At 41.5% G+C, this 14680-nt stretch overlaps 2 non-coding genes across 2 annotated transcripts; both read right to left on the bottom strand.

Moving 5' to 3' along the window:
- Positions 1 to 8266: 8266 nt before the first annotated feature.
- LOC140285327 (U2 spliceosomal RNA) lies at positions 8267 to 8454 on the bottom strand. Its single transcript, XR_011910419.1, has one exon. It is a non-coding gene; the product is annotated as a U2 spliceosomal RNA (small nuclear RNA).
- Positions 8455 to 8752: 298 nt separating this feature from the next.
- On the bottom strand, positions 8753 to 8866 carry LOC140285280 (U5 spliceosomal RNA). Its single transcript, XR_011910375.1, has one exon. It is a non-coding gene; the product is annotated as a U5 spliceosomal RNA (small nuclear RNA).
- Between the last annotated feature and the right edge of the window lie 5814 nt (positions 8867 to 14680).

Below are 14680 nucleotides of genomic sequence, written 5' to 3'. Positions count from 1 at the left end.
AAAGTGCAAATCAAAAGTTTTAGGAATCCGAGAATAAGCTTATTTTCATGAGTTCTGCACGATTTCGGATTTTATGTATAAAATGAATTTCTTCACGCAAACTAAGTTAACACTGCTTTGTCCTTCATATGTACCCATTTCTACATATATTTCAAGCATAAACTTCCTCATATTACCCTGAATGAGAAAGAGCCACACTTGTGATTAAGCCATACCTCCCTTTTGAGGAGTTCTGCATGATTTGGGATTTTATCTATAAAATTAATTCCTTCACTCAAACTATGTTAAAACGGCTTTTACCTTCATATATATCAATGTCTCGATAGATTTAAACAAAAAAACAACGTTGTACTTTGCAATAAAAGAAAGAGCAAATCAAAAGTTTTAGGAATCCGAGAATAAGCTTATTTTCATGAGTTCTGCACGATTTCGGATTTTATGTATAAAATGAATTCATTCACTCAAACCAAGTTAAAACTGCTTTTTCCTTCATATTTATCAATGTCTAGATCGACTTCAACAAAGAACAACATTGTATTTTGCAGTAGAAGAAAGAGCAAAACTGAAGGATCAGGAATCCGAGAATAAGCTTCTTTTCATAAGTTCTGCATGATTTGGGATTTTATCTATAAAATCAATTCCTTCACTCAAACTATGTTAAAACGGCTTTTACCTTCATATTTATCAATGTCTCGATAGATTTAAACAAAAAAACAACGTTGTACTTTGCAGTAAAAGAAAGAGCCAATCAAAAGTTTTAGGAATCCGAGAATAAGCTTATTTTCATGAGTTCTGCACGATTTCGGATTTTATGTATAAAATGAATTCATTCACTCAAACCAAGTTAAAACTGCTTTTTCCTTCATATTTATCAATGTCTAGATCGACTTCAACAAAGAACAACATTGTATTTTGCAGTAGAAGAAAGAGCAACACTGAAGGATCAGGAATCCGAGAATAAGCTTATTTTCTTATGGGCAAGTGGGAACTGCTTTGTCCTTCATATTTATCAATGTGTAGATGGATTTCAACTTCTTCTACTGCAAAGTCCAATGTTTTTCTTTGTTGAAGTCGATCTAGACATTGATGAATATGGAAGGACAAAGCAGTTTTAACATAGTTTGAGTGAAGTAATGCATTTTATAAGCAAAATCCCAAATCATGCAGAACTCACGAAATGCTTTTTCTCGCTTTTCACTGCTTTTTACAAACTTTGGTCGGACGTTCACACCTTCTTGCATCCGAACACCTCCACTTCCGCTTTTGATGATGTATATTCGGGCATTCGAACCTTTTTTTACCCGCTTTTTACAAACCATTGTCGGACTTTCACACCTTCTTGCAGCCGAACACCACCTCTCCCGCTTTTGATGATGTATGGTCCAGTATTCTTACCTTTTCTAACACATTTTTCAGCAATTATGGTCGGACATTCACACCTACTCACAGCTGGACACCTCCGCTCCCGCTTTTGATCATACAATGTCGGGACATCGCTCCTTGTCTTACCAGCTTTTTACAAACTTTAGTCGAACATTCACACCTTCTTGCAGCTGAACACCTCCGCTCCCGCTTTTGATGATGTATAGTCGGGCTTTCGAGCCTTTTCTTACCCGGTTTTTACAAATTATGGTTGGACATTCAGACCTTGCAGCCGAACACCTCCGCTCTCTCTTTTGATCATACATTGTTGGGCATTCGCACCTTGTCTTACCCGCTTTTTACAAACTATAGTCAGACATTCACACCTTGCAGCTGAACCTCCGCTCCCTGTTTTGATCATGTATGGTCTGGCAATACTACCTTTTCTTCCCCCGTTTGTGAGTAATTATGGCTGGACATTCACACCTACTTGCAGTCGAACAGCTCTGCTCCCGCTTTTGATTATGTTTGGTTGGATATTCGAACCTTTTCTTAACTGCTTTTTACAAACCATGGTCGGACTTTCACACCTTCTTGTAGCCGAACAACTCCGCTCCCGCTATTGATTGTGTACAGTCGGGTATTTTAACCTTTTCTTACCCGCTTTTTACCAACTATGGTCGGACATTCACACGTCTTACAGCGGAACACCTCTGCTCCAGCTTTTGATGGTGTATAGTCGGGCATTCGAAGCTTTTCTTACCCGCTTTTTACAAACTATGGTCGGACATTCAAACCTTCTTGTATCCGAAAACCTCCGCTCTCTCTTTTGATCATACATTGTCGGACATTCGCACCTTTTCTTACCCGCTTTTTACAAACCATGGTCGGACTTTCACACCTTCTTGTAGCCGAACACATCCGCTCCCGCTATTGATTGTGTACAGTTGGGTATTTTAACCTTTTCTTACCCGCTTTTTACCAACTATGGTCGGACATTCACACCTTCGTACAGCGGAACACCTCCGCTCCCTCTTTTGATGGTGTATGTTCGGGCATTCAAACCTTTTCTTACCCGCTTTTTCCAAACTATGGTCGGCTATTCACAGCTTCCTCTCCACCATACTTGTATGGTGGGATATTCACACCCACTTGCATCCGAAGACCTCCGCCCCAAATTTTGTTGATATTTAGTCGGACATTCGCACCTTACCCGCTTTTGGCAAACTATGGCCTTCTTGCAGCCAAACACCTCTGATCTCGCTTTTGATGATGTAAGGTTGGGCATTCAGACCTTGCTTCACCTGCTTTTCACCAAATATAGTCGGACATTCACACCTTCTTGCAGCCGAACACTTCCGCTCCACCTTTTAGTGTTCTATCACACCTTTTTTTCACCGCATTTTATACATTATGGTTGGAAATTTTCAACCACTCTCATCCGAAGACCTCTCCTCCCGCTTTTGTTAATATATTTGAACTTTAGTCGGACATTCAAACCTTCTTGCAGCTGAACCACCTCCGCTCCCTGTTTTGATCATATATGGTCTGGCAATACTACCTTTTCTTACCCGTTTGTGAGTAATTATGGCTGGACATTCACACCTACTTGCAGCCGAACACAACCTCTCTCGCTTTTGATGATGTATGGACCGGCATTCTTACCTTTTCTAACACATTTTTCAGCAATTATGGTCGGAGATTCACACCTACTCACAGCCGAACAACTCCGCTCCCGCATTTGATGGTGTATAGTCGGGCATTCTCACCCTTTCTCATCAGCTTTTTGCAAATTATGATCTGACATTCACACCTACTTGCAGTCGAACAGCTCTGCTCCCGCTTTTGATTATGTATGGTTGGATATTTGAACCTTTTCTTAACTGCTTTTTACAAACTTTGGTTGGACGTTCACACCTTCTTGTAGCCGAACACATGCACTCCTGCTTTTGATGATGTATGGTTGGGCATTCGCACCTTTTTTTTACCCATTTTTCAGGTATTATGGGTGGACATTCACACCTTCTTGCAGCTGAACACCTCCTCTCCCACTTATGATCATGTGTGGTTTGATTTTCGAAAATTTTCTTTCATGTTTTCTAGCAATTATTGATGGACATTTAGACCTTCTTGCAGCTGAACACCACCTCTCCCGATTTTGATGATGTATGGACCGGCATTTTTACCTTTTCTAACACATTTTTCAGCAATTATGGTTGGAGATTCACACCTACTTGCAGCCGAACAACTCCGCTACCGCATTTGATGGTGTATAGTCGGGCATTCTCACCCTTTCTCATCAGCTTTTTGCAAATTATGATCTGACATTCACACCTACTTCCAGTCGAACAGCTCTGCTCCCGCTTTTGATTATGTTTGGTTAGATATTCGAACCTTTTCTTAACTGCTTTTTACAAACTTTGATCGGACGTTCACAATATCTTGCAGCCGAACACCTCCGCTTCCGCTTTTGATGGTGTATATTCGGGCATACGAACTTTTTCTTACCCGCTTTTTACAAACCAAGGTTGGACTTTCACACCTTCTCTTAGCTGAACAACTCCGCTCCCTCTTTTGATTGTGTACAGTCGGGTAATTTAACCTTTTCTTACCCGCTTTTTACCATCTATGGTCGGACATTCACACCGTCTTACAGCGGAACACCTCCGCTCCCTCTTTTGATGATGTATGGTTAGGCATTCGCACCTTTTCTTACCCTTTTTTCAGTAATTATGGGTAGACATTCACACCTTCTTGCAGCTGAACACCTCCTCTCCCGCTTATGATCATGTGCAGTTTGATATTCGAAAATTTTCTTTCATGTTTTCTAGCAATTATTGATGGACATTCAGACCGTCTTGCAGCTGAACACCTCCGCTCCCACTTTTGATGGTGTATAGTCGGGCTTTCGAGCCTTTTCTTCCCCGGTTTTTACAAATTATGGTTGGACATTCAGACCTTCTTGCAGCCGAAAACTTCCACTCCCTCTTTTGATCATACATTGTCGGACATTCGCACCTTTTCTTACCCGCTTTTTACAAACCATGGTCGGACTTTAACACCTTTTAGTAGCCAAACAACTCCGCTCCCGCTATTGATTGTGTACAGTCGGGTATTTTAACCTTTTCTTACCCGCTTTTTACCAACTATGGTTGGACATTCACACCTTCTTACAGCAGAACACCTCCGCTCCCTGTTTTGATTATGTATGGTTTGACATTCGCACCTTCTCTCACCCGCCTTTTACTATGGTCGGCCATTCACAGCTTCCTCTCCACCATACTTGTATGGTGGGATATTCACACCCACTTGCATCCGAAGACCTCCGCCCCCACTTTTGTTGATATTTAGTCGGTCATTCACACCTTACCCGTTTTCTTGCCGCCAAACACCTCTGATCTCGCTTTTGATTATGTAAGATTGGGCATTCAGACCTTGCTTTTCCTGCTTTTCACCAACTATATATATAACATTCACACCTTCTTGCAGCCGAACACTTCCGCTCCACCTTTTAGGTATCTATCACACCTTTTTTTTTCACCGCATTTTATAGATTATGGTTGGAAATTCTCGACCACTCATCCGAAGACCTCTCCTCCCGCTTTTGTTAATATATTTGAACTTTAGTCAGACATTCACACCTACTTGCAGCCGAACACCACCTCTTTAGCTTTTGATGATGTATGGTCCGGCATTCTTACCGTTTCTAACACATTTTTCAGCAATTATGGTAGGACATTCACACCTTCTTGCAGCTGAACACCTCCTCTCCCACTTATGATCATGTGCGGATTGATTTTCGAAAATTTTCTTTCATGTTTTCTATTAATTAAAAATGGACATTTAGACCTTCTTGCAGCTGAACACCTCCGCTCCCGCTTTTGATCATACATTGTCAGGCATTCGCACCTTGTCTTACCCGCTTTTTACAAAATTTAGTCGAACATTCACACCTTTTTGCAGCCGAACACAGTTTTTTGCAGCCGAATTTGGGCATTCGAACCTTTTCATACCCACTTTTTACCAACTATGGTCGGACATTCACACCGTCTTACAGCGGAACACCTCCGCTCCCTCTTTTGATGGTGTATGTTCGGGCATTCGAACCTTTTCTTACCCGCTTTTTACAAACTATGCTCGGACATACAAACCTTCTTGTAGCCGAACACATCCACTCCTACTTTTGATGATGTATGGTTGGGCATTCGAACCTACTTGTTGCCCGCTTTTCATTAATTATGGGTGGACATTCACACCTTCTTGCAGCGAAACACCTCCGCTCCCTCTTTTGATTGTGTATGTACAGGCATTCGAACCTTTTCTTACCTGCCTTTTACAAACTATGCTCGGACATTCAAACGTTCTTGTGGCCGAACACATCCACTTCTGCTTTTGATGATGTATAGTTGGGCATTCACACCTTTTCTTACCCATTTTTCAGTAATTATTGGTGGACTTTCACACCTTCTTGTAGCCGAACAACTCCGCTTCCGCTATTGATTGTGTACAGTCGGGTTTTTTAACCTTTTCTTACCCGCTTTTTACCAACTATGGTCGGACATTCGCAGCATCTTACAGCGGAACACCTCCGCTCCCTCTTTTGATGGTGTATGTTCGGGCATTCGAACTTTTTCTTACCGACTTTTTACAAACTATGGTCGGACATTCAAACCTTCTTGTAGCAGAACACATCCACTTCTTCTTTTGATGATGTATGGTTGGGCATTCGCACCTTTTCTTACCCATTTTTCAGGAATTATGGGTGGACATTCACACCTACTTGCAGTCGAACAGCTCTGCTCCCACTTTTGATTATGTTTGGTTGGATATTCGAACCTTTTCTTAACTGCTTTTTACAAACTTTGGTTGGACGTTCACAACTTCTTACAGCCGAACACCTCCGCTTCCGCTTTTGATGGTATATATTCGGGCATTCGAACCTTTTCTTACCCGCTTTTTACCAACTATGTTCGGACATTCACACCGTCTTTCAGCGGAACACCTCCGCTCCCTCTTTTGATGGTGTATGTTCAGGCATTCGCACCTTTTCTTACCCGCTTTTTACAAACTATGCTCGGACATTCAAACCTTCTTGTAGCCAAACACATCCACTCCTGCTTTTGTTGATGTATGGTTGGGCATTCGAACCTACTTGTTGCCCGCTTTTCATTAATTATGGGTGGATATTCACACCTTGTCGCAGCCAAACACCTCCGCTCCCTGTTTTGATCATGTATGGTTGGACATTCGCACCTTTTCTCACCCGCTTTTTGCAAACTATGGTCGGCCATTCACAGCTTCCTCTCCACCATACTTGTATGGTGGGATATTCACACCCACTTGCATCCGAAGACCTCCGCCCCCACTTTTGTTGATATTTAGTCGGTCATTCACACCTTACCCGTTTTCTTGCCGCCAAACACCTCTGATCTCGCTTTTGATTATGTAAGATTGGGCATTCAGACCTTGCTTTTCCTGCTTTTCACCAACTATATATATAACATTCACACCTTCTTGCAGCCGAACACTTCCGCTCCACCTTTTAGGTATCTATCACACCTTTTTTTTTCACCGCATTTTATAGATTATGGTTGGAAATTCTCGACCACTCATCCGAAGACCTCTCCTCCCGCTTTTGTTAATATATTTGAACTTTAGTCAGACATTCACACCTACTTGCAGCCGAACACCACCTCTTTAGCTTTTGATGATGTATGGTCCGGCATTCTTACCGTTTCTAACACATTTTTCAGCAATTATGGTAGGACATTCACACCTTCTTGCAGCTGAACACCTCCTCTCCCACTTATGATCATGTGCGGATTGATTTTCGAAAATTTTCTTTCATGTTTTCTATTAATTAAAAATGGACATTTAGACCTTCTTGCAGCTGAACACCTCCGCTCCCGCTTTTGATCATACATTGTCAGGCATTCGCACCTTGTCTTACCCGCTTTTTACAAAATTTAGTCGAACATTCACACCTTTTTGCAGCCGAACACAGTTTTTTGCAGCCGAATTTGGGCATTCGAACCTTTTCATACCCACTTTTTACCAACTATGGTCGGACATTCACACCGTCTTACAGCGGAACACCTCCGCTCCCTCTTTTGATGGTGTATGTTCGGGCATTCGAACCTTTTCTTACCCGCTTTTTACAAACTATGCTCGGACATACAAACCTTCTTGTAGCCGAACACATCCACTCCTGCTTTTGATGATGTATGGTTGGGCATTCGAACCTACTTGTTGCCCGCTTTTCATTAATTATGGGTGGACATTCACACCTTGTCGCAGCCAAACACCTCCGCTCCCTGTTTTGATCATGTATGGTTGGACATTCGCACCTTTTCTCACCCGCTTTTTGCAAACTATGGTCGGCCATTCACAGCTTCCTCTCCACCATACTTGTATGGTGGGATATTCACACCCACTTGCATCCGAAGACCTCCGCCCCCACTTTTGTTGATATTTAGCCGATCATTCACACCTTACCCGCTTTTGGCAAACTATGGCCTTCTTGCAGCCAAAAACCTCTGATCTCGCTTTTGATGATGTAAGGTTGGGCATTCAGACCTTGCTTCACCTGCTTTTCACCAAATATAGTCGGACATTCACACCTTCTTGCAGCCGAACACTTCCGCTCCACCTTTTAGTTTTCTATGGGGCATTCACACCTTTTTTTACACCGCATTTTATAAAAACACCACAGGAACACCGTATTGAGGCTTTGTTCTGACCGCTCATTCGGTGTCGCGTTTCTTTCAAGCAATTCTCCTGGTTAGCCCGCACTCGGCTCGCTCCCAGAGCCGTGTTAAAGTCTGCTTTGCATTCACTCTCTTTTCTCAGCAGATTAAAAGAAACTTCCATCCTGCACCGCTGTTTGCTTTTTCACAAGAGCAGAGGAGAGCGCACCGTTCCCAGCGGCACTGCAGTACCGGGTCGATGCTTGGAGTGAACGGAGCAAGCTCCTTTTTCAACTCCTATTGATAAAAATCCATTTAATATGTAGTCCTTGCATAGACATATCACATATTAAACTGATAAGAACAGATACTACACTTGATCTTAGCCAAAAGGCCGAGAAGCGATATCTGTCCACTGGTTCACGTCCGAGGGCCCTTCCTGGCACAATGCGCACTTGTAGCGGTGTTCTTTTTATGGCCATAGTGTCACTTTGCACCTCCGCCCACCCGCTGCACTGAGCACTCTTCAGCCCTTTTAAATGGTATAACTTTACACTACCACACGCTCCAGCGAGCACCATTCAAGCAACAACTTTGCACTCCAGCTTCAAACATCGGCACAGTCGCAACAAGTAAGGCGACTCTACTCAGAGAAGTCACTCTGCACAGTAACAAGATTTCTTTTGCACAGACAGAAAGGGCTTCACCCGCAAAGTTAAAGCCTGCCAAAAATAGAAACAACTCATTAGTGCTGCTCTCCACGGAAGTCTTTAGCAAAAGGCGAAAGACTTGTACATTATGAAGAGAAACCAGTGTATGATTATCCATCACTGCAGGAGCAGGGCATCAGCCTAGTTGGCATAGCCACCTTCCCCATGGTGAGCTTTGCTTGGTTGAGACGCTTGCCCCCCCCCCTTGCTCCTCGGCTGACCAAGTAGGAACAATCAGGCCCTATTCGATGGCTGCCTTGTCTTTTAATCTGTGCAAAAGACAAGGCAGCCACAAACAACACGGGAACACCGTATTGAGGCTTTGTTCTGACTGCTCATTCGTATCTTAAGCATAATCTAATACGTGAGACAACGCCCTGGCACACAATCAAAAAAAAAAAGAGAGAGAGCGGTTTTGTGTCCCCACAGTCCATAATGTAGAAAAGAGAGAAAAAAGCCTTTCTGATTTGGTGTGTGTGCTCACAGTGCAGAGTGTAGAGAAAAGAGAGAAAAGAAAGCCGTTTTGGTGTCACGGATGTTGTGACTTACACACACACATTTCTGAATTGAGAAAGGAAATTATTTTAGAGAAAGCACTAGAGTTTAGATCCCACATTTGTTGATAGGCATTCATTTAATTTATCTTTTAATCAGTTTTAAAGTGAATACTAACTGAGAAATGAAAAAGGTGAAGAGTTTAGAAGCTTGGTTCAAGAGCAAAACTTGGTTTATGATCAGCTGAGTCTCTAAACAGAACAGCAAAGGGCTTCATCGAACATTTAAAAAAGATTCAGATTGTTAGAATATCCAGAATTTATAGGAATGGTGGTGATTACTCTTATTTTCTAGAATGGAAATAACTGCACCATGTCTGTTTTATGAATTTAAGGGGCTAAAAAGTTTTGTTCTCGTTTTTCTATGATTAACCGAATGTATGTGAGAGTCCAAACAGACAGAAGGGTTACGGCCGAGCGCTGGACCTTCCAAAAAAGATGAGACAGGCTGGACCTGTGCCATACTAGTTAAGACCTGCCTGTGGATAACAGGTTCATTAAACTCTCACATACACAAACTCACACACGTTCGCACACATACACCCATTCACACACACATTCTTGAACTTGCTGCAAGATTAAACATTTGCATTAACTGACTCCAGCAACTCTGAGTCTCATTGAGAGACTTTTCTCAACAATTGGGTTCTCAAACCAGATCTCAACGTTTTTTCCGCTTTCCAGGGTCGGAGCTGAAACCGTGCACGGGGGAGTCCAGTACTCCTAATGAAAGACCCCCTGCTGAATTGCGGTAATTAGGGGCCAGTGTCCACTGAAAGGGGGAAAAAGGGACGAGATCGTACTTTTGAATCAATGGCCAGAAGCCATTGGCAGTGCAGGCATCAACAATAATGGTGTTATTTCACCCATTAACACTTAAGGTACCTCATGCAGTGGCTGTGATATGGTTACTTAACAAAATATCTTTACCAGACATCTCTCCTACATAACAGTTCTTCTTTCACAGCCACACCTTGTTGTCGAGAGATGTGCTACACTTAATCCATCCACACTGCTACCTACCCCACAGATGGAAAGCCTCATGATTGCATGTCAGAAATAACCATCAGTGTTTTACCCAGGCCAGACTTAACTGATATACGTTATGAAAATGCAGAAATAACTATATTTATTCAACAGGTCAAGCAAAAAACCCTGATGGCACAAATGCTACAGGATTTGCAGTAGTAACAGAAACTGAAGTTTTCTTAAAACAACCACTACCAAAAAATTACTCGAATTGGTAGCTTTAACTGAAGCTTGTAAATTAAATAACAAAAAGGTTGTTAACCTTTACACTGACAGTCAGTATGCCTTCTCAACTGTACATGTGTTAACACAGCATTGGAAAAACAGGTATGTAGACATCCACAGCTAAATGTATAAACTACAAATATTTTAGCATTATTAGATGTTATTCAATTGCCATCTACAATAGACTCGTATGAATGACCGGAAGGAAAACCATACTGCCAAAGAATTTGTTTAAATATGCTGCAGTATTGAGCCACGGACCATGTCATGTCTCAACAGGAGGGATGGAAGCAATAATGAACCAGGTTTTTACAGCATATGGTTTTACTAATTATTGAATTTTTTTTTTAGAATAAATAAATTAATAAAGTTTTGTCTAGCAGGTCAAATATGTGCAAAATACATTCCACAGGGCAATCTAAGACCAAAACGAAGATAATTCCCTAAGCCAGTGTATCTTTTTCAACATATTTGTTTGGATTTCATTATTTCATTATTGTGTAGATTTCATTGAACTAAATAAATGTTAAGGGAAACGATTCTGCTCAGTGACAACAGAGGTTTTTACCAAATGGTCTGAAATATTTCCATGTGCACAAGCAGATGCACTCTCAGTAGCAAAATCACGCGTAAAATAACTCATTTCTAGATTTGAAATTCCTGAAAAGATCTTCAGTGATAATTTGACACACTTTGTAAACAATGTCATCTCACTGATGGCAAAGAACTTAAAATAGACCTTAGAAACCACTGTGATATAGAAGGTTTCGCTAACACATTGGAAATGTTTTACTATTTACATATGCATGTGCAGTGAAGAATTGCTTGCTGCTGATAAATGCAAAGAAGAACAGCTTACACATAGATGCTCACATATAGGCTGCTGAATGCAATGAAGACCTGCTTATCCAGTAAAGTTCAATGTCAATGTGTAATATTCAATTAGGATTTGCAAAACAGTGAAGTTAAACAATGAATGGGTCCATAGTCGGTATGAGAAGACTACAGGAATATTTACCTGGGTGTACGTTCAAACAGAGATGAGAAAATTGCGATAAATTATTGTTTGTTTGTTTGTTAGTATGTATATGAATGTTATGTGTATAAACTGTGTTGAGTTATAGTTACTCAGTAGTGTCTCAGTGAAACAACCGACGGGGGAAGCCTTGCGGTGACAACAAAAGCAGTGTTTTACTGATCAGTCAAGTTGCTCCAGTGTACTCCATACAAACTGGTTGGCTACTGAAGGGATAGAAAATGGGGAATACTTGTTTTAAAGCAAACAAGGAATTAGATGGGAAAAATACATGTTTTAACGGGACCCAGACAATATTATATAGATGTCGCCACTGAAGTAAAGAACATTTACGTGGGATGGTGTGAGGGTCCTCGTTTGGCTGACGTTCGCCGATATGCTCGCCATGCTCAGAACCAAGTTGAGACGCGTAAGACAACCAAAAGGGACAAGTGTGAAAAGGAGCTGCATTTGGCAACCATGACCATGTATTACGCAGTTGGTGTAAACAGAGGACGAGGCCGAAGTCGAAGACGTGGACGTGTGGGAGAGGAGGTCAAAATGGGCCACGCCAGAGCTATGATCCGAATATTTGTTTTTACTGTGGCCAGACTGGACACTGGAAGAAGGACTGTCCACAGCTAAAAAGTGATGAAATTGGGCAAAAGGCTGACTGAGGGTGGGAGGCAGGTTCTGGACGTCACACGGCAGCGGAGCTTCCACTAATGGGTGATAGCACAAACACACTCACACATTTTTCCTGCTCTGTGTAGTGAAGCAACGCTTGCCGACTGTGATTCACGTAGTAAAGTTTTGCATGCTATTTCCGTCCTAGAGCAAAGATATTTCTCTCAGAATATAGGAACTTATGTTCATCAGTAGTGACGTCAGGGGAGTTTGATTGTCCTCCAAAGTTAAGTGGAAACCACGTTTACTGTATGTCTGCATCAGGCCAGGTTGTGAAGGAGAAAATGACAATGCCCATTGCGTGTTGTCACTCCCGATGAGCTCTCCTTCAAACACTCATTTTTGTTATCAGAGTTGTGTCCCATTAACCTGATGGGCTGTGATCTCATGTGTAAATTAGGCATTATTTTAACTTCTACACCAGAGGGTGTTAAGGTTATGTTACAGCCTGACAAAGTTTTCACAGCAGTGCAGTTTGATTCATCGGCACTTACATATGCTTATGAGTGGAAACTTCCCAGCTCTCCTTTTTCACAACAACTAGTGGAAGAAGCAAAAGCGTTAGTTTCACCCCTTTCTGATTTCATGCAACCTACTGATTTGCACTGCACATCACACATTTCTTTGGGGCCTGACAATGAAGAAGAATGAGAAGAAGTGAAAAAATATGTGCGCCTACTTTATTGGCTGTGTCGCTCACTCCAGAGCACTTCGATTTTTTTAATGTTTGTGGTACTCGCCCTCACATTTCCTTGGCCAAACGTACACACTGGCAGTGACAAGGTGTGGGAGAGTTTGTTGCTACATGTCAGAAAGAAATGGAGTGGACTGTTTCACCTGCTGATCCAAATTTGATGTTTTCTGAACGATTGTCAGCATACAAAAAAATATTTTTGAGTACAATGCATTGTCAAAGAACTGTGGACTTAATTCCTACCACAGAATCACATTTTGAAGCATGTTTTTTATCTGAAACAGATTTGTCTTCGATACCCATGTTGGCTGAAGTGCCCAATGATCTTTGGGCTAAGAGCAAATATGATGTGGGGTTGATAAAAGGCTGTGAACCAGTAATTGTCACCCCTAAATCAGACTTTTGTCCATGTAAAAAACAATACCCTTTTAAGCCTGAAGCAATTAAAGGGATTAAACCTGTTTTTCAATCTTTTCAGAAAACAGGCGTTATTGTTCCTTTTGAAAATTCACCTGTGCTTACTCCATTGTTTCCTGTTAAAAAGATTAAAGATGCTGGCCAGCCAGATGAATGGCGTTTTGTACAGGACCTCCAAGCGGTGAATGCTGCAGTTCAGCCACATGCTCCTACTGTGCCCAACCCACACACTATTTTGTCTCAAATTACATCAGATGCACAGTTTTTCTCAGTGGTTGACTTGTCGCCAGTGCACCCTGATAGCCCATTTTGGTTTGCTTTTTAGTTTGAAGGGAGATCTTGGACTTTTACCCGGTTATGCCAGGGGTACTGTGAAAGTCCCACTATTTACAATGCTGCCCTCAAAGCTAGTCTGGATTAACTTCAATCAACCACAGGCTCTGCTCTTTTGCAGTATGTGGATGACATCCTTTTATGTAGTCCATCTAAACAACAGTGTGAAAAAGACCAAATGACTCAAATAACTTTCTTGCTTTCAAAATTTTTCCTCTAGTGACGCTGACTTAGAGAGGGATGAAGATAATCATGTTTAATTGTTCATGTTTTGATTGTTTATCATTGGACCCTTTATTACTATGATGCCTGCATTTTAAACTCACGTTGTGTGCAAATGCAGGCTGATGTTTTACAGATAAAGTTATTATTTTCCTTGTTTCTTTTGGGTTGATTAATATAATGGTATTATTATAATCAAAAGGGAGGAATGTAATGGAAAATAATTCTTATATGCATTGTATTGAGTGTTACTGTGTATAACCTGCAAATGACCGAGCTGCAAGGTACCACCCTGCCCTGTTTTCTTAAATTCCTCTTTACAATGGTGGGCTTGTTATAATGAGATAGGTGCACTTTAGGGGGGACAGGGTTAGGCTGGTATTTACGAGTGTGTCTGGGTAACCTCAACTGATGGTTGGGGAGGAAAGTTAGAAGAACAATCAATTATACCCAAAAACAGATGACGTGATGAGCGGGCAATATAACTGTGTGTTTTTGCTTCAGTGGTCAGAGCAACTCTGTATTCTGTACTGTGTTGTTCTCTCTTGCAAGATATTATTATTAAAGCCTCTTATCTCCTCACAAGAAAATAACTGACTCCCCAAATGCAAGTGTCAGGACAAATGATCAAACTTCTCCAAGCTTCAGTCTGCAGAGAAGTACAAGACAGGGTTGCTCACTTTCTCCCTCACTTTTTGCTATTTTCATCAAACCTTTAGCAGCTGCTATCAGACAAGATAGAAATA

Source organism: Leuresthes tenuis, unplaced genomic scaffold (genome assembly GCF_036924035.1).
Source record: "Leuresthes tenuis unplaced genomic scaffold, fLeuTen1.0.hap1 SCAF_34, whole genome shotgun sequence".
Classification (NCBI taxonomy): Eukaryota; Metazoa; Chordata; class Actinopteri; order Atheriniformes; family Atherinopsidae; genus Leuresthes; species Leuresthes tenuis.
This window is presented reverse-complemented; position numbering and strand designations above follow the sequence as displayed.